The sequence below is a fragment of the Octopus bimaculoides genome, chromosome Z (genome assembly GCF_046866305.1).
Source record: "Octopus bimaculoides isolate indiv1 chromosome Z, ASM4686630v1, whole genome shotgun sequence".
NCBI lineage: Eukaryota > Metazoa > Mollusca > Cephalopoda > Octopoda > Octopodidae > Octopus > Octopus bimaculoides.
This window is the reverse complement of record NC_142944.1, coordinates 28,043,732-28,066,791: the sequence shown is the minus strand read 5'-3', so window position 1 is coordinate 28,066,791 and position 23,060 is coordinate 28,043,732. Positions and strand designations below refer to the sequence as shown.

Below are 23,060 nucleotides of genomic sequence, written 5' to 3'. Positions count from 1 at the left end.
GTGCTATCATCATCATCGTTTAACGTCCGCTTTCCATGCAACCGGATGGCTACACCAGGCTCCAATCTAATTTGGCAGAGTTTCTACAGCTGGATGCCCTTCCTAACGCCAACCACTCAGAGAGTGTAGTGGGTGCTTTTACGTGTCACCCGCACGAAATGGTGTCTTTTATGTGCCACCCGCACAAGAGCCAGTCCAGGGGCACTGGCAACGATCTCGCTCAAAAACCCTAGAAGGCCAGTCAGGCGGTACTGGCAACGGTCACGCTCAGGATGGTACATCTTATGTGCCACCCACACAAGAGCCAGTCCAGGGGCACTGACAACGATCTCGCTCAAAAACCCTAGAAGGCCAGTCAGGCGGTACTGGCAACGGTCACGCTCAGGATGGTACATCTTATGTGCCACCCGCACAAGAGCCAGTCCAGGGGCCCTGGCAACGATCTCACTTGGCTTGCCGGGTCTTCTCACGCACAGCACATTTCCAAAGGTCTCGGTCAGTAGTCATCGCCTTGGTGAGGCCCAATGTTTCAAAGGTCTTGCCTCACCACCTCAGCCCAGGTCTTCCTGGGCCTACCTCTTCCACGGGTTCCCTCAACTGTTAGGGAGTGGCACTTTTTCACGCAGCTATCCTCATTCATTCTCACCACATGTCCAAACCAGTGCAATCGTCTCTCTTGCACACCACTACTGACGCTTCTTATGTTCAGCTTTTCTCTCAAGATACTTACACTCTGACAGGTATGCACATTTACATTACACATCCAGCGGAGCATACTGGCTTCATTCCTTGCGAGCTTACGCATGTCCTCAGCAGTCACAGCCCATGTTTCACTGCCATGTAGCATGGCTGTTCGTACACATGCGTCATACAGTCTGCCTGTTACCATGAGTGAGAGTCCCTTTGTCGCCAGCAGAGGTAAGAGCTCTCTAAACTTGGCCCAGGCTATTCTTATTCTAGCAGTTACACTTTCAGCGCACCCACCCCCACTACTAACTTGGTCACACAGATAGCGGAAGCTATCAACTACCTCTAGTTTTTCTCCCTGGAATGAGATAGAAGTTGTTTCCTGTTTGTTTACAGTGTTTATTGCACCTGAACATCTGCCACATACAAAAACTAACTTTGTAGTTAATCTGCCTTTGATATTGCTGCACCTCTTATGTGTCCATAGCTTGCACCAGGTACATCTTATAGAGTTACTACCTACTCCTTTACTGCATACTGAGCAGGGCCATCTACCTGAAGGGGTTTGTGTTTTATCTACCTTCCTACTTATTAGGATTTTGGTTTTTGCTAGGTTGACTCTAAGGCCCTTCGATTCTAGTCCTTGCTTCCACACCTTAAACTTCTCCTCTAGTTCTGATAGTGACTGCGCAATTAGTGCAAGGTCATCAGCATAGAGGAGCTCCCAGGGGCAACCTGTCTTGAATTCCTCTGTGATCGCCTGGAGGACTATGATAAATAGGAGGGGGCTGAAGACGGAACCTTGGTGGACCCCTACCTCTACCCGGAATTCATTACTGTACTCATTTCCAACCTTCACCTTACTGGCAGCATCTCTGTACATGGCTCGCACAGCTCTCACTAACCATTCTTCTATCCCAAGTTTCCTCATTGACCACCAGATAAGGGATCGAGGGACCCTGTCAAAGGCTTTCTCCATGTCAACGAAGGCCAGGTACAGAGGTTTATCCTTGGCTAGATATTTCTCCTGCAGCTGTCTCACTAGAAATATGGCATCATCATCATCATCATCATCATCGTTTAACGTCCGCTTTCCATGCTAGCATGGGTTGGACGATTTGACTGAGGACTGGTGAAACCGGATGGCAACACCAGGCTCCAGTCTGATTTGGCAGAGTTTCTACAGCTGGATGCCCTTCCTAACGCCAACCACTCAGAGAGTGTAGTGGGTGCTTTTACGTGTCACCCGCACGAAAACGGCCACGCTCGAAATGGTGTCTTTTATGTGCCACCCGCACAAGCCAGTCCAGGGGCACTGGCAACGATCTCGCTCGAAAATCCTACAGGAGCCAGTCAGGCGGTACTGGCAACGGCCACGCTCAAAATGGTGCATCTCATGTGCCACCCGCACAAGAACCAGTCCAGGGGCACTGGCAACGATCTTACTTGGCTTGCCGGGTCTTCTCACGCACAGCCCATTTCCAAAGGTCTCGGTCCGTAGTCATCGCCTCGGTGAGGCCCAATGTACGAAGGTCTTGCCTCACCACCTCAGCCCAGGTCTTCCTGGGCCTACCTCTTCCACGGGTTCCCTCAACTGTTAGGGTGTGGCACTTTTTCACGCAGCTATCCTCCTCCATTCTCACCACATGTCCATACCAGCGCAATCGTCTCTCTTGCACGCCACAACTGATGCTTCTAATGTTCAGCTTTTCTCTCAAGATACTTACACTCTGACGGGTATTCACATTGACATTACACATCCAACGGAGCATCAGTGGTGCTTTTACCTGGCACAAACCCAAACTGCATTTCATCTAAATTGATTTGCTCCCTAATTAGTTGGGCTATGACCCTCTCCGTAACTTTCATAACCTGATCTAACAGCTTGATGCCTCTGTAATTATTAGTATCTAAAGCGTCACCTTTACCTTTGTAGCAGTTTACTATGGTGCTGCTACACCAGTCATTGGGTATGACTCCTTCGTGTATCACCTGGTTCGTAATACGGGTGACTAGGCTGTAGCCAACACTGCCAGATATTTTGAGCATCTCTGCAGAGATTCCTGATGGGCCGGGGGCTTTCCCTGTCATTGATGAGAATGAGAATCCAGTCTTACAGTGTTAGGCTGAGGGGAACTGGATCAACATGGTCAGTGCATGCATTGAAAGAAGAGGAAAGTCATCTTTCAGTTTCACCCAAAATGTCAGAAGCTCTTGTTCAGAAAAATCGACTTTCTACTGAGTGTAATCACAAATCTGAAGAAATTCCACCTTTGCAGCAACATCAGTATCACTGATAGCACTGTCCTTCACTCAAAAGTGTCTGCAGATCCACACATTAGTACAGTGGTCATCCAATCCCAGGAGGTAACTTTCAACGGTATCATTGCCAGAAGATGAGTTGAGATCTCTTCATGAAAACTGCATTCAGCTTCTGGCATAGAATCCAGGATAGTTGTCATCTGAGGAAAGAATGCTATATTGCTGTCCTGAATTCCTTACTGGTAAAGTTGAATCTTATACTTGAATGCTGCAATGCAATACCTCAAATACATGAAATAAATTACTTTGTTCCAAACCCTCCATGTTCCTTCAAGAAGCCCCAATCATGATCCCTTGATTGAGAACCGTTGAACTAGATTATGGCTGAAAGATAACAGTTTCCTCATAGTAGCCTCCCTCGGTTTCTACCATGGCCTCAAGATATCTCCAGAATCTGGTACATGGATTCCCCACTGTACATGGGAAGATCTTGAAATGCCTCCTTGATCTTGACCACCAGTTTGGCCTTGGTGTTGCAGGTACAGTGGTTGGTGTTTTTCTCAACTATGTCCCACTCATAGTAATCCACAGGACTACAATTGGGGGAAACAGGAGGCCAGAAATTGGGGCTGGTGAAGTTGTAGAAATTTTCCAACAACTACTTCTCACTCTTTCCAGAGGTTGGGAAAGGAGCTGAATCCTTTGTCATACATATGGCTTTCAGCAGTAGCCTTCTTCAGCGAGGGTTTGACAATAGTTTCCAGCAGCTTCACATAGCTATCTGAATTGAACCTAAAGCCCCGTTCAAAGATGTGATGTTGCATGATGTTATCATCATTAGAAACATACCCAAAGACCATCACAGTTTATGGGAACTTGGTTTTCATGATATATGGGAAGAGCTTTTTTGACTTCATGATATGGTTCTCCTTGGCCTTGACTGTCAGAATTTGTCCCTTGTGCCTATTGTGCAAGTGATAGCAAAGGTCCTCATTCAGAGCCTACTTCATGGTGACAACTTCAACACCTATCTCTTTTGTCAATGCTTGAATTCACTTGCTCAGATCTTCCATTACCTTATTCTGGGGTTGTTAGATGAATTCCAGCATGTGGGTGCAGTAGAATGCCTGCTGTGTCCCTTTCTGCTGGCCATGGATTCATAAGTCTCCATTGCAGCTATCTATGTCATATATTAAAGCCTCTATAGTGTTCACAGAACATTGAACAGTAGTCATGATGTCAGCATTTTGATATGTGATGCAAATCATCATGATATAGGCAACTCTTTTCCAATGTTCAGATGGTTTCCAGTCCTCCATGCCTACTAAGTTTTTCTCAATTATCACTTTATTCTTTATATTCTCCAATGTGTTCACTGTTCACCAATACATCAAGCCATTCTTCAAAAACAGAAGCATAAAAAATTGTGAGATTTAGCCCAAACACTTTATATAAGTGAGTGTGTGTGTGTGTGTATTAGCTGAAGTGTACAGTATTATATATCCATCATGGCCAATATTACCAATTGGCTTTGTGCTAGAGATACAATGGAGTGTTAGCTAACAATCTGATTATAAAACCCTATGCACATCAAAGGTATCCAATATGGAATGAAATATGGTGACTGCTCTCTATTGCTGGAGGTGAATGGACACATCTGGTTTGCGATTGCTATGAAAAGATGAAACAAAATGAGTAAGGGATTAAGTTAAGAGTTAATATATGTATATATATCTATGTGTGTGTTTTTGTGTCTTTATTGTCCTCCATCACTGCTTGACAACCAGTGTTGGTATGTTTGCATCCCTGTAACTAAATGGTTTGAGAAAAGAGACCGATAAAATAAGAACCAGGTTTAAAAATAATGTAGGTGCAGTTACCTCCCTTGACAGTGGGTTTAAACAAGCTTGCACTAGATGGCGCTTGAGCGGTGAAATTCTAACATGAGGCCTTGCAACTTCTTTTGGTATCTAGTTGGTGGAGAGCAAGGACATGGTCTAGTTGGCTCTCTTATGACACGCAGCAACCAGAAGAAGATGATGGCCTTCACACATCAAACTCTTTCCATTATCATTCAACTTATATATATGTGTGAGGCTGACATTAAAGATATTTAAGGTTACAGACTTATTCTATGTATTTCCTTGTACCATGTTTATCAAATCAAATGATATTACAGCCTTCTGAAGGAGTCACCTTCAGATGGCTCCATGATCCTGATACAAACTTGAACTAAAATAAATACTGAGATTGATTCATTCAATTCAGAAATTTAATTTCTGAAGACAGTGCCCCAGCATGACTGCAGTCAAATGACTGAAACAAGTAAAAGATAAAACAAATACTTATATAATAATTATATATATTTACACACACATACATATACACACCACACATATAGATAAATAGGTTGATAGATAGACGAATGGATATGTACACACTGATACTTGTATGGGTATATATGGAAATTAGTTAGCTGAGCAAATGCATGCTTATACAGAAAAGTACATATATAGCTACGTTTTAACAAATTTCTGTAAGACAATGTTCTTAGAAAATACTTGTACATATTTTTATATTTTTATCATTATTTGTATTAAGTTAGAAAGAAAGTCCTGTTGCATTTTTGGCATGATCATTTTGAGGGTATTTTCAACACTTATGGTAAAATAAGCATTAATTTTTACATTCTAATGCTTTTTCTTTCTTTGTAGACTACTTTATACTATAGTGGTTAAATTCATATTGATTTTTACCCTTTTAAATTTTAAATTTTGAAGAATCCCTTCAAAAATGGCTGTGGCAAGAAATATTCATACTATCTTTGACAAAGAAATTTTAACTATTTGGATATACCAGTTATGGTTTGGCCAGTTTTACTAAGGCAAAATTTCCTTGCAGATTTCCCTTCATTTGGACAACCAAATTTTGTTAATATTAAGCTTCTGAAAACTGTAGCTGAGGAGTATCCAAAGCAAAACTACATGAGAATTAGCAAAATTGTTCAATTCAAGTCACACTTCAGTCATAAAGCATCCTTGTAAACTAGAAAAGCATCTAAATTTGACTGCTTTTTGTCTTTATCAAAGAGTTACCCTCCACTCACCATTGAAGGGTAGACATACAACTGATTCTGGTAAGAATCATTACAATGAAAAGTGGGTTCTCCTCTCAGCAATGAAAATGACAATGGTTAGCACCCAATGGAAAGGGAGAATCCATACCTATATCAAGATTACTCCTGAAAAGAGTTATGCTCTATATTTGGTGAGATATGGAGAGTGTTGTTTATCATGAAGTGTTAAACTAAAATGAGACAATTAAAGCTGAAAAGTATAGTTGTCAGTTGGAAGTATTGCACAAAACTTTGCAGTAAAAGTGTCCATCATTGGTCAGTCATAAAGGGGTTGTCGGCGTCGTGCAATGCAAGGTGACAAGAATGGCTCTTTAGTACATCACACGGTCGATACAATAAATATTCAATTGAATAGTACAAATGAGTGCCAGAGAGAAAATGGAGACACAACTGCATAGAATGATTAAGAGAAGATTTATTGATGTAATAACATGTGTGTCTGTGTGTGCATCATGAATACAGAATATTAGACAGGCTGTTGTGAGAAGAAAGTTTATGTGTGTATGTGTGTATAAGCATAGATGTGTGTGCATATTGTGTACGTTTAAGGATGTTGATAAGTAGTCAGTGAAAGAGTCTATAAAGAGAAGTGAGAAGAATGTTCATGGACACAAGTAAGATAAATAATACCAGTTCATAGTCATTAGTACACAGTAGTTGAAATACTGTATCAAGAAGTTGCGGCCATGATGCTGAGCTGGTTACAGGTACATGTTGTACGTGAAGTCGTGGCTGTGATGCTGCTGCCTGGGTTACTTGGTTCGGGAGTTCTTGCAGGTTGTATATTCACTGTTGATCCATGGTGAAGTAATTCATGAACAGTGAATGATGTTAAGAAGATGATGGTGGCAATGAAGATGGAGGTTGCCATAATGATGTTTGATGAAGTTGGTAAGTCTCAATGTGGTTGCTGTAGTGTTGTCACTGGAACTGGCTGTGTCTACGTGGTCAGTGGCTTGACCTTAAAAGGTCAGGAACCAAAGACATGTATTTCTGGAAAAAGCTGGGTTTTTATAGAAATTAGTAAGCTTGAAATAGGGTTTGAAAAAGGTTGTTCATGTTATGCTATTTCTGACTGACTATCTGCACTCAGTTGGCACAACAGAGTAGGAGACAAATTGCATCAATACCAACCAATTAGAATAGTGGACACAACGGGATACAAACAGTAGCTGAATTCCTGTGGGTCTCTGCTACATTTGAATGCATATATATATATATATATATATATAGAGTCTATGCTACAGAGTGTTACTCTTACATGATAATGCAAGGTTATATATTGCCCAAGTCATTCAGGAAAAGACTACGGCACTAAATATGAAAGTTTTGCCTCTGCAACATTATTTAAAGGGAAAACAGTATATTAGTTGTGAAGAGGTTAAAAATGATATTGAGTGTCTTAGCTTCAAAACTTGAAGAATTTTATGCCTGAAAGATCAACAATTTGCCAAATACATGAGATTATGTTATCAATAATGAGGGGAAAATATTACCTTGATTAAATATATTACTTAAGATGAAAGAAATATTTCTTTCCTAACTTGAAATGTGACAGGTCTTTCTTTTCAACCTAATACTACAGAGATACATAGACAAAATTTTAAAATATACACTTCAGTTCATGGTAAATTTGGGTAATGTTTGACAATTAAAGATATATTTAGAAAGATACTATTAGAGTGTTATTTATGCAATTTTATAAGAAAAATTGCCTAGTGAATTAGGTGTACAGATGCTTCATAATTATTTTCTTGAATCGTAGTCTTATAACATTTAAAAGTCCTTGAACCTTACAGTTAAAATTAATCAACATTTTGTTTGTTCTTATTTAATAAACTTTCAACAGCTAGCAATATTCAATAGTCTTGTCACGAATTTGCTTGGTTGTTTGCATAGCAGAGAGAGGAAGATATATTTCATTGGCTGCATGAATAATAACTGAAGTAAACTTGTGAACATTTATCTGAATATTTATTGCCAGACAAAGATATTTGATGTTGGTTGTTTACATTGAACAGTATAAATAATTGCCTACTGGGAGAGACAAACTACTCTGAAATTATAGAAAGTTGTCTGTGTCAGTCCAAAAATATACAAAGTTAACTGTGCAAATCTCCATGATTACAGAGGTCTGTTGGCCATCTGTTCTCTAAGCTACATACCAAATGACTTTTATAGGGGATCAGAAGCTAAATTCTTGAACTTTCAAACATGCATTGAATACAGAATAAATGCTGAAATAATGTCTATATAACAATGATGAGTTTGTAAGGTATGCTAAGTTCTGCAGTTCTTTTTCTTGATTTTGGAACTGTAAAATAGAAAATTTTTTTTTTTTTTGTGTTAAAAAAGATGTATCCACTTTCATTTACATTGAGTGTGAGGTGCAATGTTGTTGGAGAATGATTTATGCAGAGGTGGGCACCATTAATTGAAAAGCTGACTTCATTAATCATTTATCCATTAACCAAAAAGTTAACTTTGTTAATCGTTAATTCTTTGAAAATGTAATGGAAGTTAACGTTAATCCGTTAATGTTAACTTTTTATTGGGAAAAGGCATATTACAGTTTAATATCCCACCGACTTTGTTGCCTCATAACTTCCAGAAAAATGGACACATTTTAACGAAGCTTTCACCAAATAATCGCTTATATCCTGTAGATTAAGTGTGTGTGTAAAGATTTGATGGAAAAAATTTTCTGAGTAGTTAGGGAGAAGAGTTTCGAAAAATTCACAGGACCCAACATTTTCCCCATCATAACATTCTGGAAAATAGGTATTTTTTAATGAAATTTTATACAAATACCCTTCAAACGGTGTAGATTACGATTACAAAGAAATTTGTTGGCAAAATTTTTGGAAGGAGTGGCAGTTCTGGAGACCAGAGTTTTGAATCAGACAGCCCACATAAGTTGGAATTTCTCTGTTTTGATGGGAACTTTTTCCAATGTTTTTCTCCAAAGTCTTCAGAATGATGGGAGGAATCTTTTCACGAAAAAAAAAAGAAAAAAATTTTGAAAATTTATTGTTTTTCACCCCCACCACCCTGTCCTCACCCAGTCTGACATGATTTTGACACTTTTCAAAATGAGGTACATTAATTTGAATCAATTAAAATACAGGTATAATCGGTACAAGATTTTATTCTTTTGGTAAATAATACCTTGGTGTGGAATAATTTTTTCCACAGTTTTTTCAGATGCATTCAATGTATCTGACTTCCAAACCAGTGGCAAGCCACTTTTTCTCTGGAAAAGAAAGGTGGGTGGCATGGTGGGGAGAGTGTTTTATTTCACAGGTCTTTTTTTCTTTTTCAGATTATTTGTGCTTGCTTTCAACAAATGTGACATCGAAATCACATGTAAACGGCTCCTTTTTCCAGAAAAAGAAAGATTTGGCTGCTATTTCTAGCAGCCTTTCTACCATGTAACTGCTATTTGCATTCACACCAAAATATTTACCAATTTTTTGCCTTCCATTTATTTTTTCCACTTTATGGAAGTCAATATTTTCTCTGTTGACATTCACCTCAATTAATTTTGTTTTTCTCCCAGTTCTGTGCTTTCTGGAAGAAGAGCCCTCACGTTATCTCAAAGCTACAAGAATTCACTAACATGATTTGTTTATTTTTAAAAAAGATTTTGCAGACAAATTAGATACAACTTTCTGGAAAATAGGTATTTTTTAATGAAATTTTATACAAATACCTTTCAAACGGTAAAAAAGTGTCAAAATTTTTGGCCTTTTTGAGGGCTTTAGAACCCAAAAATTGTAGTTTTTTCTTTTTTCCTCTTTAGAGTTAAAAAATACTAATTTTATAGTTTCAAATTTTAAAGGGCCTAAAAATGGCTGATTTCATAATTTTGGCCTCTTTTTAAAGGTTTTTAAAGACTTTTAGAGCTAGAAAAGGGTAAAAAAAACTCCAATGAAACACAATATTAGTGTTAAACTAAAAAAAGTTTATTGATAAAGTGGCTGTAAAAAAAAAAAAAATAAAAAAATGAAAAACACCATAAATGCATAATTCTCTCCATGACACAGCAAGGTCACGGATCAAGTGGAAACACATCAATCATTGTTCCCTCTTGACAGGACTAAGAAATTTCCCACTGTCTTTGCAAGCAACAAGCGGGAGGATTTGGTTTCAAATCCAAGCAGGGCCAAATGAGGTCCTACAAGTTATTTATAATAATAAGTGGTATTATATTGGAGTTGAAAGAATGACACGTACAAGATTAAATATGTCTTGCAAACAACTCGCACATGCAAGTGCTATCAGTCGAGAACTCCACATACCGGAAGCCAGCAAGTGTATGGGGTCATCAGGAGAGAATGCGCGCTGTTTCGGGGCCTACCTCTCGACGGCATCAATGCGCACCAGCCCCCCTCACTGATATGAGGCCCCGCTTGCTAGATCAACTGGTTATTAAAAACAAAGCTCAATATTTCTCTAGCCATTGCTCATCGTCTCTTTTTAACCAAATAGAAACTTTTAAATGGAAAAGAGAATGAGTTGAAGAAGTTTAGGGTATGGTTGGTGTCTTTAATGAGTTAGGGTAATGCAGTGATGAGTGATGATAATAGTTTGTCAAGATAAGATGAAAAAATTTCATGGGACAGTTACTAACTGAGACAATAGGGTAGCCAGGATTGTCTGGTTTGTGAATTTTGAGAATGAAGTGGATATTAGAGATTTAGGATGTGGTTACAAATAGGTTAGTGGCAGTGAGTGGAAGTGAGCTGAAGGCGATAAGTTAATGAACAGTGGTGTACTCTTGTTTCTGATGTAGTGAACAGTTACAGAATACCTTAGCTAAGATTCAAAATAAATCCACATTTTGCCACATTGTCAAATTCTTGGCCTATTGTCTTTACTAGTGGCATTGAGAGATTAATAAGAAAAAAACTGACCTCTCAAACATTTTTGAGGCATTCGCAGGTCAAAACTGATATAGTGAAGAATCCTATTGTTATTGGTTGACCTAATTAATTTTGAAGATTATAAATACACAAGCAAATATCATTCAACCTCTTTTGATCATTTGGCATTTGGCTGAGGAATAAGCATTCTCTTTCTTTTTGTGGCTGACCCATCTCCAGTTAAAGAGCATGGTAACCTTCCTCACTTCAGGTATGTCCTATTACGAGTGTAAGAACACAACTGTTACACTATTTATTTGCAAAAATTCCTTTTATTGTCTTTCTCCCTAGTAGTCACAGAGATGAAACTAACTGTCATACAGAATGGAGCATTACAAACAAATTGTGTACACAGAAGCAACTTGACAAAGTTGTATATATTGTATCTTACATATTGTAACAACTTGCATTATAATTATCTCCAATATAGTAACAACAAAATAATTGCAAATATTTTTCTTCAATCATTTCTGATATGCATTATCACATTAAATTTTGTCTGCATAACTGGAAATTTCAATGTCACACTAGTCATGGCTGGTAAGATCATTTGGTATCTTCATGTAAGATTGAGGGTTGTTAAATTGGTGGAATTCGTCTTCTCTGTTCCAGTCAGATCATCAAACTACATTAGTGTCTCCTTTGTTGGCTGGTTTGATAACAATGTCCCACTGTTTACAAAGCTTCTTGTGTGTGTCTAGTTCCAATGTGAGAACGTTCAATCTCCTTAGTCTTTTTCTTGAAAATAAAGATGCTTAAACTGAAACAGCATTTATTGACAAATAAATCCACAGAAAGATGTAGGCCTAAGCTTGGTGTCCAGTTGGGAAATGCATTTTTTATGTTTCGTGAAGTCATCCTCAATTGGGGCATCTGGACTTCTGTTGTGGAAGATGTACTTGGGTTAGCTCCAATATCAGTGCATGCATTGAATTTACTGGGTTTGTTTTGGAGGAGAATAAAATTTAGGCCCCTGTTAAGCAGAGCTTGTTCAGCATGTGTGAGAAGTAGATCTCTGGAGATGGTGTAAACATGGATGTTGTGAATAATGTGAGAGAAGTGGGATACTGGCAGATATGTAAGCAAATTTTACGATCATTTGTGAAACTAAAAAGTCATAAAATTGGCTGTTGAGGTGCCATGTCTAAAAATATATATTTACTGAAGTTGAATGAAAGAGCAAAAGACAGAAAGAAGAGAATGTTAGTGGGTGAGCTGCTGTGTTAGATGGTCGTGCTTGACACAAGAAATAGATCGTAGTTCGCATAAGTTGTTTTGAAGAAGAAAAGAGAATGTTAAGAATACTGTGACGATAATCTGTTGAGTGATTTGGCCTGATGGATGGATGAAAATTCAGTTTGAAGCTGCACGGAATGATATTGAAGCAAAGACAGCATCCAAAATAATTCAAAAGGCTGCTAAAATGTGGTTTTAAAAAATTTGAATATCACAAAGCATTATGGCAACAGTCAGGAGAAATGGTAAAAGATAGAAGATATCTCTTCATTGAGATATTTGAAGTTAAGCATAATAAAAAAGATGGTTCTCTTAGTTATAAGAAAAAGCAAAACAAAAACTGGCTGCAAAAGAGAAGGAACCACATGAACTTCATACATGAACAAGAAGTGGTAGGATGAACAGTGTAAGAAGAAGAAAAGAGTAGTAGAATGAGGTGAAGCAGGTACTCCCAACTTCCTTGCTTCTCCTCATTCCATTATTTTTTCCTTCTTCCTTCTCACACTGTTTCTCCTACCATGTTTCTCCTACCATGTTTCTCCTACCACTGTTTCTCCTTCATATATGAAGCTCACATGGTCCTGCATGTTTTTGTTGTTTTTTAACTTAGAGTATGTAAAACTCTGCTGTCTCATTAATTTCTCTCCTTTCAACTTTTCCTCTGAAGAAGGGCTTTGTCCAAAATGTTGGATTTTCCACTCCTCATGGCAAGTTCACAGTGCTCTTTTTATTAATTTTATTACATAATGTAAGTCTTGCTGATATAAAACAACATTGGCCTTATTGGAGTCTGTCTGTTTCATTATATCATATATAGATACAGAATATGGAGGTTTATTTCACTGGTGATCTAAACGACTAGGTACACTGGGTAAGTGCTGTAATGGGTTATCAGGGCTCCAAGCTCATAACTAAGATGGGAGCTATGGAACCATTTTAGGTTTCTGATATAGCAGATATATGTTTGTAAAAGAGGACAACAAACGCCAAGGCATAACAAGCATCTCAAGTAATAAGAATAATAATGTATATGACTTGAGATGCTTGTTATCCTCTTTCACAAATATATGTAGATATATATATATGAAAACAGAACAGCATATATTTCATCCTCCTTTGTGTGCTACCAGTTCTCCATCTCCTTAGAACCACTTTCATTGTTAACCCACATTTCAATATCATCTCTTAACATTTTATTTTCCAATGAAAGCCCATTCATATATTTGTTGGCCACTCACTATATCCACTGCTATGTACCTCTGACCTTCATTTTTTCACTGTGCATCCCTCTCTTACCCTTCAGTTTGCATCATCTCTTTAGTTCTCATTTATGGTCCTATTATACTGTTACCCTCCTCTGCCACATCCCCAAGATGTACAGTTACTTATCACTTCCTCTTCTCTGACCCACTCTCCCTCCAAACTGTAGTTCATGATTGGCCATGTTCACTGTTCATTGTATCCTCATCTCTAAACATGTCACTCTCTTCACACTCTCACAAATTTTCCCATCTTACCATCCTCATATCTTTGTCCATATTTTATCATATATCTATCTTCCTGTACCTTGAGGGTATACTCTGACACCCATCTCCACCATCATTTTTTCTTTGTAGCTGGGGTAGCCATGTATCGTCTCTGTAGCAAGACACGTCTTCTTGTTCCTCCATTATATTTTAACCTCTCAACACCTGGCATAAACCATCTCCCTCAATTCTGCATTCCCATTCAGCCAAGGTGTCTTGTCTCACAAGTTACTTGGTGACTTTACTAGTGCTAGTACTACAAAAAAAGCAAAAATAAAAAAAAAGCACACAGTACACACTCTAAAGTAGTTGACATTAGAAGGGATATAGAAACCATGCCAAAACAGACATTGGTGCTGAATACAACCCTGTTAAATGGTTGGCATTAATAAGGGCATCTGGCTGTAGAAACCATGTCAAAACTGACACTGGAGCTTGATGTAGTCCTGCAACTTGCTGTCAAACCACCCAACCTATGTCAGCTAGGATAATGGATATTAGATGACAATAATGAAGAAATGATGTTTGTATATAAATATATTCATCAGCAGGTGACGTTACTTGGATACACTACTCGGGTATCACTCTATCCTCATCAGTGAGTATTGTAACTTTGATCATCACTTGGGTATCATTTTGACAATTCCAGATATATTTAAATTTTATTTGACTTTCTCACGATTTTTAGCAAAAAACAAACAGGTAAAAAATTAGTGATTCTTACATCATTTCTTTGACGTACACAGTAAGAGTAATTTTTTCCTGAGGAAATGTAATAAAATTTAAACATGTCTGAAATTATCTCCCGTACATACTAAAAATAACTAAAGTGAAAGTAGTCTGAGCTATCATTCTCAGCGCATAAGTATTTCTAATTAGATTTACAATGCTTACAGCTGTTGTTTTTCATACAGAAGTCTTTTCAGTAATTACTCTCTCAGCAATAATTCCACTCTCTAAGCTTTCAGAGGACACCACAAAATTTCTCACACGTAAGCATATTGCATATAAAGGATTTGGCCATAAAGCAGTTTCACTAGCTCTCCATTAAGTTCTGCTTAAAAACATCAAAGGTGGAGTTAAAGAATATGCACACCATCCGTTTTCAGCACAACAAAAACAGTAACCCTAACGCTAAACCCAAACCCCGGGTGTGCGTATTCTTTACCTTTGCCAACATCAAATACATTTGTTACAATAAAAAAAAACGAATAGTAAAATATCGGCAATTATATAATATTAGCACCACTAAAGAAAAACGTATCACGTGATATAGTCGGTCGTTGGAGGGATAAGAAATGTAATTTGATTGGTTATTATATTAAAATGGCGCTTGTAGACTAATATAAATAGTCCAGTTCGTCCGTAGAACAATTAGGTTGCTCATTAAAAAAAGCTGAAAATTACGAATTGTCGTGTATCCTAACAAAAATATGGATAAAAAAAGGACCAGTTTTGTGAGTAGTCATTGTAACATAGAAATATTTTAACTTTTTGAAATGAAATCATTCATTTATGATTCGCATATTTTCTCCTTTTCATATATCGTTTGTTTCTTACGATAAACGCATAGATATTAACGTTAATATTTATTGTGCCGCTCCTACTTTTTGAGATTTACAGTAGCTACAAAGTAGGGTTTATATTACATGAAAAATCACAATTATCTTACTATTACGTTGTATTAACCAAATTCTTAATCATTTGTTCCGTATCTGTTTTGTACACTTTTCACATTGTCTTTATTTACATCTTAATATTGAACATCGACATCAACCAAATACTTCTATATCCTTATAAATTGCACACAGACAGATGCACAGTTACATTAAACATGTGTATTATGCATGTATAATTTAGTTTCAACTGTAAATAAAGAACACGCAATAATTAGACACGTTTCACTTTCAATTGTGAAAAAAAAAAAGGCAAAACTGTTATTGTTTATACTTAAGACTGGTTCACCCTTTTATATTATGTATACAACTATTACATCTGGATATTTACAGCCTTTGTGACACTTGATAATTAACATCTTTGTGAAGATGTTTACCTGACACATTTTCTTAATAGGGGTGGGATAAATTTTGTTGCATACATACATAGATACATTCACAGTCACCCACGCACACACACACTTTATGTGTCAGATGGCATTCCTATAGAAATGAATCGGAAAATTAGTGCGCGAAAAAAACAAACAAAACGAAAAGAAAAACGAGAATTACTTCAGATTTATGCGGGTTATAAAACTCTGTAGATTACGATTTAAAATTGTTGAGAGGAACAGAATTTTGTCTGCCAAAACTTTACTTAAATTTCTCAATTTGAAATGATTTTCAGATTTAAGTTTTGAATATCTCAAATTATTAATTTTCAAATATATTGCGTAACGTTTTTAAAGCATAAAACAGAAAAAAAAATCTCCGAAAAATTTTGGAGGTGAAAAATTACGAACAACGAGGAAGCGACACTTCAAACAAAATGTTTTTTTTATGCCAAATCATAATTTAGAATGATTAATAACAAACTTTTTCTGGTTGTCAGTGGCTGTGGCCATGTTGGAAATAACGTGATTGCTAGAATATTTCAAACCCTTTACTGTCTCACTTTTCACTGAAGCAGTGCGTTAGATAAAGCTGCCCTTGTTTCTGTGTCTTTCCAATATGTGGTTTCATGTCGTATCTCAGATATAAATTTGTTTAAATATTCTTTTAACACATCCGAGCCTTTGAACCCTAAGCTGTTACAATATTGGGCACTTGCTCTTGACGGAAAGGGCGGGGTCTTTGGTACCATGCAGTTCAGTGATTGGTATAACTTTCAATCCTAGTTAGACGCTTGACCCCACCATGTATGTATGTATGACGTACATACATCATACATACATACATACATACATACAGCATTGATGGTGATACCCTTGCAATTGTGATCTAGAAACTCCAGGATGGAAAAGTTTCTGGAAGAGACTTGATTATTGGATATTGGTACAAGGAGCTCACCTTCTACCAACTATATCTTATCAATCTGTACCAGCAAGCTCTCAATGGGAACAGTAGCATACCACACTGGTTAGCTCTGACAGAGACAAAATTAATCCCCAAATGCAGAACAACCCACATGGCAAAAAAACTACTGGCCAATTGCATGCCAGAACTTAATGTATAAGATATATACAACATGCTTAAACCTCTTCCTTGAGGACCATTGTGAAACCAATAACATCTATGTCTTTATTTCCCACAGATGGCTAAACATAGATGGGACAAACCAGGAATTAAGTCGATTACATCGACCCCAGTGTGTAACTGGTACTTATTTAATCGACCCTGAAAGGATGAAAGGCTAAGTTGGCCTCGGAAGAATTTGAACTTAGAATGTAGTGGCAGACAAAATACCACTAAGCATTTCACCTGGCGTGCTAACGTTTCTTATTTCTTTATTGCCCACAAGGGGCTAAACATAGAGGGGACAAACAAGGACACACAAAGGGATTAAGTCAATTACATCGACTCCAGTGCATAACTGGTACTTAATTTATCGACCCCGAAAGGGTGAAAAGCAAAGTTGAACTCAGAACGTAACGGCAGACAAAATACCGCTAAACATTTTGCCTGATGTGCTTACGTTTCTGCCAGCTTGCCGCCTTAACATCGTCACAGCAGAACAAGTAGCTAGGTAGAAAGGAGTCTGAGGATGTGCTAAGCAATTGTTAATCAACAAAACTGTGATGTCAGAGGTGCGAGAGCATAACAGGAACCTAGTTTCAATGTGGGTAGACTACAAGAAAATCTTTGGCTGTTCCCCACTCATGGATGGTAGAAGACCTTCAACTTGCTAAAGTTCCAGTGAGCTAGCCATAGCTGACCTAACTTCATTGTGGGTCACCATCTTGAAATTAAACACAAAGAGTGACTGTATTATCACCGATAGAATACAGTATCGCATAGGCATGCTTATTCCGAAGGGACAGCCTCTCTGTGATGTTTATACTTTCTGTGAACCCCTTGTCATTCATGTTAAGGGAGTCTGAAGGATATCTCATTTGTTCACAAGGAAACAGAAATAACAAAATTACACACTGTTTCTTTGTGGATGATTTGAAACTTTATGCAAAGAATATACACAAGATGAAAATGAGCCTTGACCTAGTTATACCATTCTCAAAGGATGTAGGGTTGGAGTTTGATGAGGATAAATGTTGTTATATGGTTGTGAAAAAGGGGAAAACTGTAAACCAGACTAGCAACATCTCCATCAATGACTTGACTGTTTCTTCTATATCTGATGAAGAATGCTACAGGTATCTATGGTGGATGAAAACATATCTTGCAATGGCACCTGTAATGAAACACTTACCACTAAAGAATATTACAGCTGAATAAAGAAAATTTGAACCTCAGAACTCTCTGCATTCAATAAAACAGTGGCCTACAATGTGTTTGCAGTGTCAGTACTCATATCAACATTTGGACTGCTTGATGAGATCCAAGCCATTGATGTGAAAACCTGGAGAATATAACAAGCACATGTAATTTCCACATAAGCAGTGACGTAGTAGACTGCCTCTGCTTAAAATGAAAACAAAGCGGCAGAGGCTTAATATTGATCCAAAATGCCTTTGAATGTTGTATCATATCCTTTCAGCAACATCTTTTAACCACCGAATGTTGAAGTGCATCCCTTGACTAAGTTTGCATACATGAGATTGATAACATCATATGACTTGGATGGCAGCTCCTTGGGCAGCATTCCTTGTCTGATAGTCTTAAATACATGCCCAAAGAAGTTGCACGTCTCTACCACAATGTATCATCAGCTGAAAGGATGAGCATATATGAGCAGAAAACTATGCATGGATATATTAATAGAAAGCTCTGAGGTGATAGTAACATTGATCATCAAAGCAGTCTATCATGGACCAGTAACCAAATTACTGCCTCCCACTTTGAAGGGTATGCATTTGTGAGCCAGAAACAAGAAATATCAACCAAATACCTGATGCATAAAAGAGATAGAGATGCAGGAAAAGCAGTAAAATGTGACAACTGATGCAGACTTTGTGGAGTTAGCACTGAAGATATCACCTACATCATAAGCAATTGTCTGAAAATGTCACCACAGTATTATCTATGGATGAGACATGATGATGTAGCTAGGACACTCTATAATGAAATCCATCAGAAGGATAACCCCATGGAGGAAGAAATAAGACTGCATAATATGGTAGAAGTCATAGCCACTCAATAAAAAGGAGTACTGGTGGAATGTCCCAGTCAAAACCTCAATAAACTGTAAGCACAATGATTTGGGATAGGCAAGAGAAACTGTGTACAGTTGTGGAAATTAGCTGCCCAGAGGATGTTAACATTATTATACTGAAGATCAGTGAAAAAAAGAATACCTACACTGAATTATTGAGAAATCTGCAGTTACTTTATCCAGATTTCAAGTTCAGGTTTATACCTGTAATTATTGGGGCCCTGAGATATGCAACACACTGCCTAAAGTACTAATGTTGAGAAATTAGCCTTCTCAAAACTAGAACAGAGAAAGCTGATTTGAAGACTACAGATCCAATCCATCACTAAAACTAAAAATCTGTAAAACTTTCCAGAAGTTTATGATTTAAATATATATGTGCACGATTAAATATGCAACTATACACATGAGAATATATACATAAAACAAAACATACAAATCTGCACATATACACATGTGTGCGTGCACACACACACACAGACACATACACCCTGTGTTGTTAATGTTGTAATTCCAATGAAGGAGTGTTGTATCTAGGTTAGGAACCAGCTCTTTTTCTATTGGCAAGAAATCTTGAAATAAAACTGAATAACGACATACATATCCTCTCTCTCTCTCTAGGGAGTAGAGCCTCTTGCAGTAGCTCTTTTGTTGTATGGAGGTAACCCTCTTGGTGTAGTGACTTTGGATTACCTCAAGCAGAACATTGTGGTAACCAAATCTCAGGCGACTGAGAACAAATGTTTTTTATAAGTGAAACATGAATTCAACTAGCCACTTGTCTGCACATTGTTGTTATTATAGTAATCTGTATACAGAATGATACATCTTAACTCATGTGGATACCCAGACAGTGATTTTGGTCCTGTGTATTCCGATTGCAATCTGTTTGCGAGCCAATAGCATTGGACTGAATGTTGTTCTCTTCAGCCCACTTGTATATTACTTTCAGATCTTCCTGTAGTTTTGAGTTACCATCAAGATCCTTGATTGTTGGTGAAGTTATAGTATTGCCAGCATAGCTGGTGAGAGTGACTGGGGGCATATTTGAGAGAGAGAGAGAGAGAGCCACTATAAACAGTAGTGGCCCCAGTACAATTTCCTGATAATTGATGTCTCCTTAGAGACAACACCTTTGGTTGTGACTGAGTCCTACCTGTCAAGCAGCCTCTCCCTGAGTTCTCCAACTATATCAAAATCACACAGTTTGTGACATTTTATGCTCAACTTTATTGAAAACCTTGGCAAAGTTGAGATAATATCACATCCAAATTTAAATGGTTGAGCAGTTGTTTTAGTATCCAGTCATGGTTGCTGTATAAGGCAGCTCCTTTGTGGAGGGAAGCTATGCTGCATGCTAGTGAGCAAGCTATTTTCTAGGAACTTGATCAGATTCCTTCTGACAATGTGTTCCATGACTTTTTTCATATGTGCGGTAAGAGCATATGCTCTGTTTCCTCTTATCATCATCATCATCATTTAACGTCTGTTGTCCATGCTGGCATGGGTTGGATGGTTTGACCAGGATTAGCAAGCTGGAGAATTGCACCAGGCTCCAGTCTGATTTGGTATAGTTTCCACGACTGGATGCCCTTCCTAATGCCAACCACTTCACAGAGTATGCTGGGTACTTTTACGTAGCACTGCATAGGTGCTTTTATGTGGCATCGCATGGGTGCTTTTAAATAGCACCAGCATGAGTGCTTTCTATGTGGCACTAGCACAGGACTCTTGCAGGCCAATCCTCTCCACCAGGGGAACCAGCCTTAGCACTCCTGCTGTGGAGCATGGGTCTTCTTGAGTACCAGTAGGCGCCAGGCATCTAGGTCCTTTGTCATCTGGCTTGAAAGGTTCAGCATTCTGAAGTGATTCTTCAATACTTCATCCCAAGTCTTTCTGGGTCTCCCACTTCCACGTATTCCGTTAACTTAGAGTGATTGGCACTTTATGGAGCTATCGGCATCATTTGCATCACATGACCAAACCAGTGCAGTCTTCTCTCTTGTACACTGCATCCAATTCCTCTTATGCCTAACTTCTCTTACACATCCAGTGGAGCATACTAGCTTCATTCCTCTCTAACCTTCACATGTACTCCGCATAATTTTTTTTTAACATTTTGAGAAGTTTGCCACATGCAAAGAAACTTTGGAAAGTATCTGCAGTGGCTTTGCAAGAGCTTTCTTGTTTGTCTTCAGAAGAGTAACTAGCAAACCAATAGGGGCCCATTGCTGAATTTTAGTTCATCTCATCTGTGGCTGATATTGCCTCCTTTTCTAAGTTGGTAGGCTGGCAGACTCATTAACATGCTGGGAAAAATCTTAATGATATTTCATCTGCCTTTTTGTTCTGAGATCAAATTTCGCCAAGGTTGACTTTGCCTTTTATCCTTTTGGGGTCAATAAAATAAGTATCAGTTGAGCTCTGGGGTCAATGTTATCAACTTAATCCTCCCCTGAAATTACTGGCCTGGTGTCAAAATTTGAAACTGATATTATATCCTCTTCTTTTATGTCAGTGTAATTGATGATTGTCTCTTTCCCATGTAGATATGTAGTGTGAAGGCTTGCTTATTAGCATATCTCCCAGTGGGGATGTGAAAACACTTTCCTCACAGGGCTTGCAGTCAGTAAACCATTTTCTTCAAACTGAGGCCTTATCATGTAGCATACGAAAGCAAATTATTTTGCAAATTTATAAAAGGCTTTAGGGTTCATTTTTATAATTTTAACAGTGCTGCTTTCTATTTTACCCCTCTTTTTTATGGTAATTTTTTTTAAGGAGGGACTTATGCTTGAGAAGACATCAAGCTAAGTGAAATCATGATTGTCCTTGCAGACAGGTATGTCACCTGCATTCCACTCCAGCTGAGCATTCCTAATTTTGCAGGCTTGTGGGTGCAGGTGCCATGTGAAGAGCACCTGTACTGGTGCTGTGTAAAAGCACTTGTGCCAGTGCTGTGTAAAAGCACACAATACGCTCTGTAAAGTGGCTGGTATTAGGAAGGGCTTCCAGCTGTAGAAACTGTGCCAAAACAAATATGGAGCCTGGGTAGCTCTTCTGCTGGCCAGTTCCTATCAAACCATCCAACCGATGCCAGCACGGAAAACATGTTAAATGATGATGATGGACTTCTCACTATCATTAAGTTTATTTAAATGATTTGAGACCTTTTTCTGTGTCTCATAAGGACTCTCCTGTCTCAGTGGATAATATTTTCCTGTATATTGGTTCTTCTCTCTCTGACAATTTTAATATATATGGCATATATTATTAACAGAAATTCTTTGAATTTCATATCACAATCTTGTACAGAGAGACTTTAAGGCCAATTTTGTTTGAGGATCTGCTTTCCAATTGACTTCTAGTTAGCCTTATAGAAATTCAAACTGGATAGGGTTTGGATGTTTCCTTTGTTGTATACATCTTTAAGTAGTTTTGGGCCATACATTGTTACTTCTAGAATGTTGTGGTCTGAGAAAATCATGGGTGGCACCTTTACATTTTGGATGAGTTATATGTTATAGGTTGAAATAGAGGCCGAAGATGTTCCTGACTAGGAGTAGTATTGTTTGTTTCATGAGATCAATTAAGAATTCTGCTTGATTCTGTTTTTGTATGTTATTCCTGAAATTATATTGCTCTCAGGTCATTTGGTGTTGGAGAAGTTGAAATTGTCCATCAGAGGTATATTTTATTGATCTAGTTTTGTTAGGACTTCTTTTATTATTTTAAGCTTTCCTTCAAATTTATCAACATGTTTTATGGCATAAGGTGAATGGTATATGAGGTGGTATCAAAAAGTTCCTGGGGTAGTTATGTTTGATAAAAAATTACTTATTTGCCTAAGTTTTAACATCATCTACTTCGAAATAGTTGCCATGTGCAGCAATACACTGGTCCCAGCATTCCTGCCACTTTTGGAATCTGGTCTGGAAGTCATTTTCTGTAAGTAAGTTGAGGACCTTTGGTGATTCACTCCTGATCTTGACAATGGTGTTAAAATGGCGACCTTTGAGTTGC

General features: G+C 37.9%; 1 protein-coding gene and 1 long non-coding RNA gene across 10 annotated transcripts in view; both read left to right on the top strand.

Moving 5' to 3' along the window:
- The first annotated feature begins 15,090 nt into the window (after window positions 1-15,090).
- LOC149132186 (uncharacterized) overlaps window positions 15,091-23,060 on the top strand; it is a 158,352-nt gene continuing 150,382 nt past the window's right edge. Inside the window, exon 1 of the long non-coding RNA XR_016244727.1 lies at window positions 15,091-15,229. This is a non-coding gene — a long non-coding RNA (uncharacterized LOC149132186). The remainder of the gene's footprint in view (window positions 15,230-23,060) is intronic.
- LOC106883550 (protein diaphanous homolog 2) overlaps window positions 15,091-23,060 on the top strand; it is a 124,605-nt gene continuing 116,635 nt past the window's right edge. For 5 of the 9 annotated variants that reach the window (XM_089365014.1, XM_089365008.1, XM_089365012.1 and 2 more), the window contains exon 1: window positions 15,091-15,233. The gene's annotated coding sequence lies outside the window, so the exon portion shown is untranslated. Of the gene's footprint in view, window positions 15,243-23,060 lie in introns of all 9 variants that reach the window. The other 4 variants (XM_089365013.1, XM_089365006.1, XM_089365011.1 and 1 more) reach the window with 1 other exon arrangement.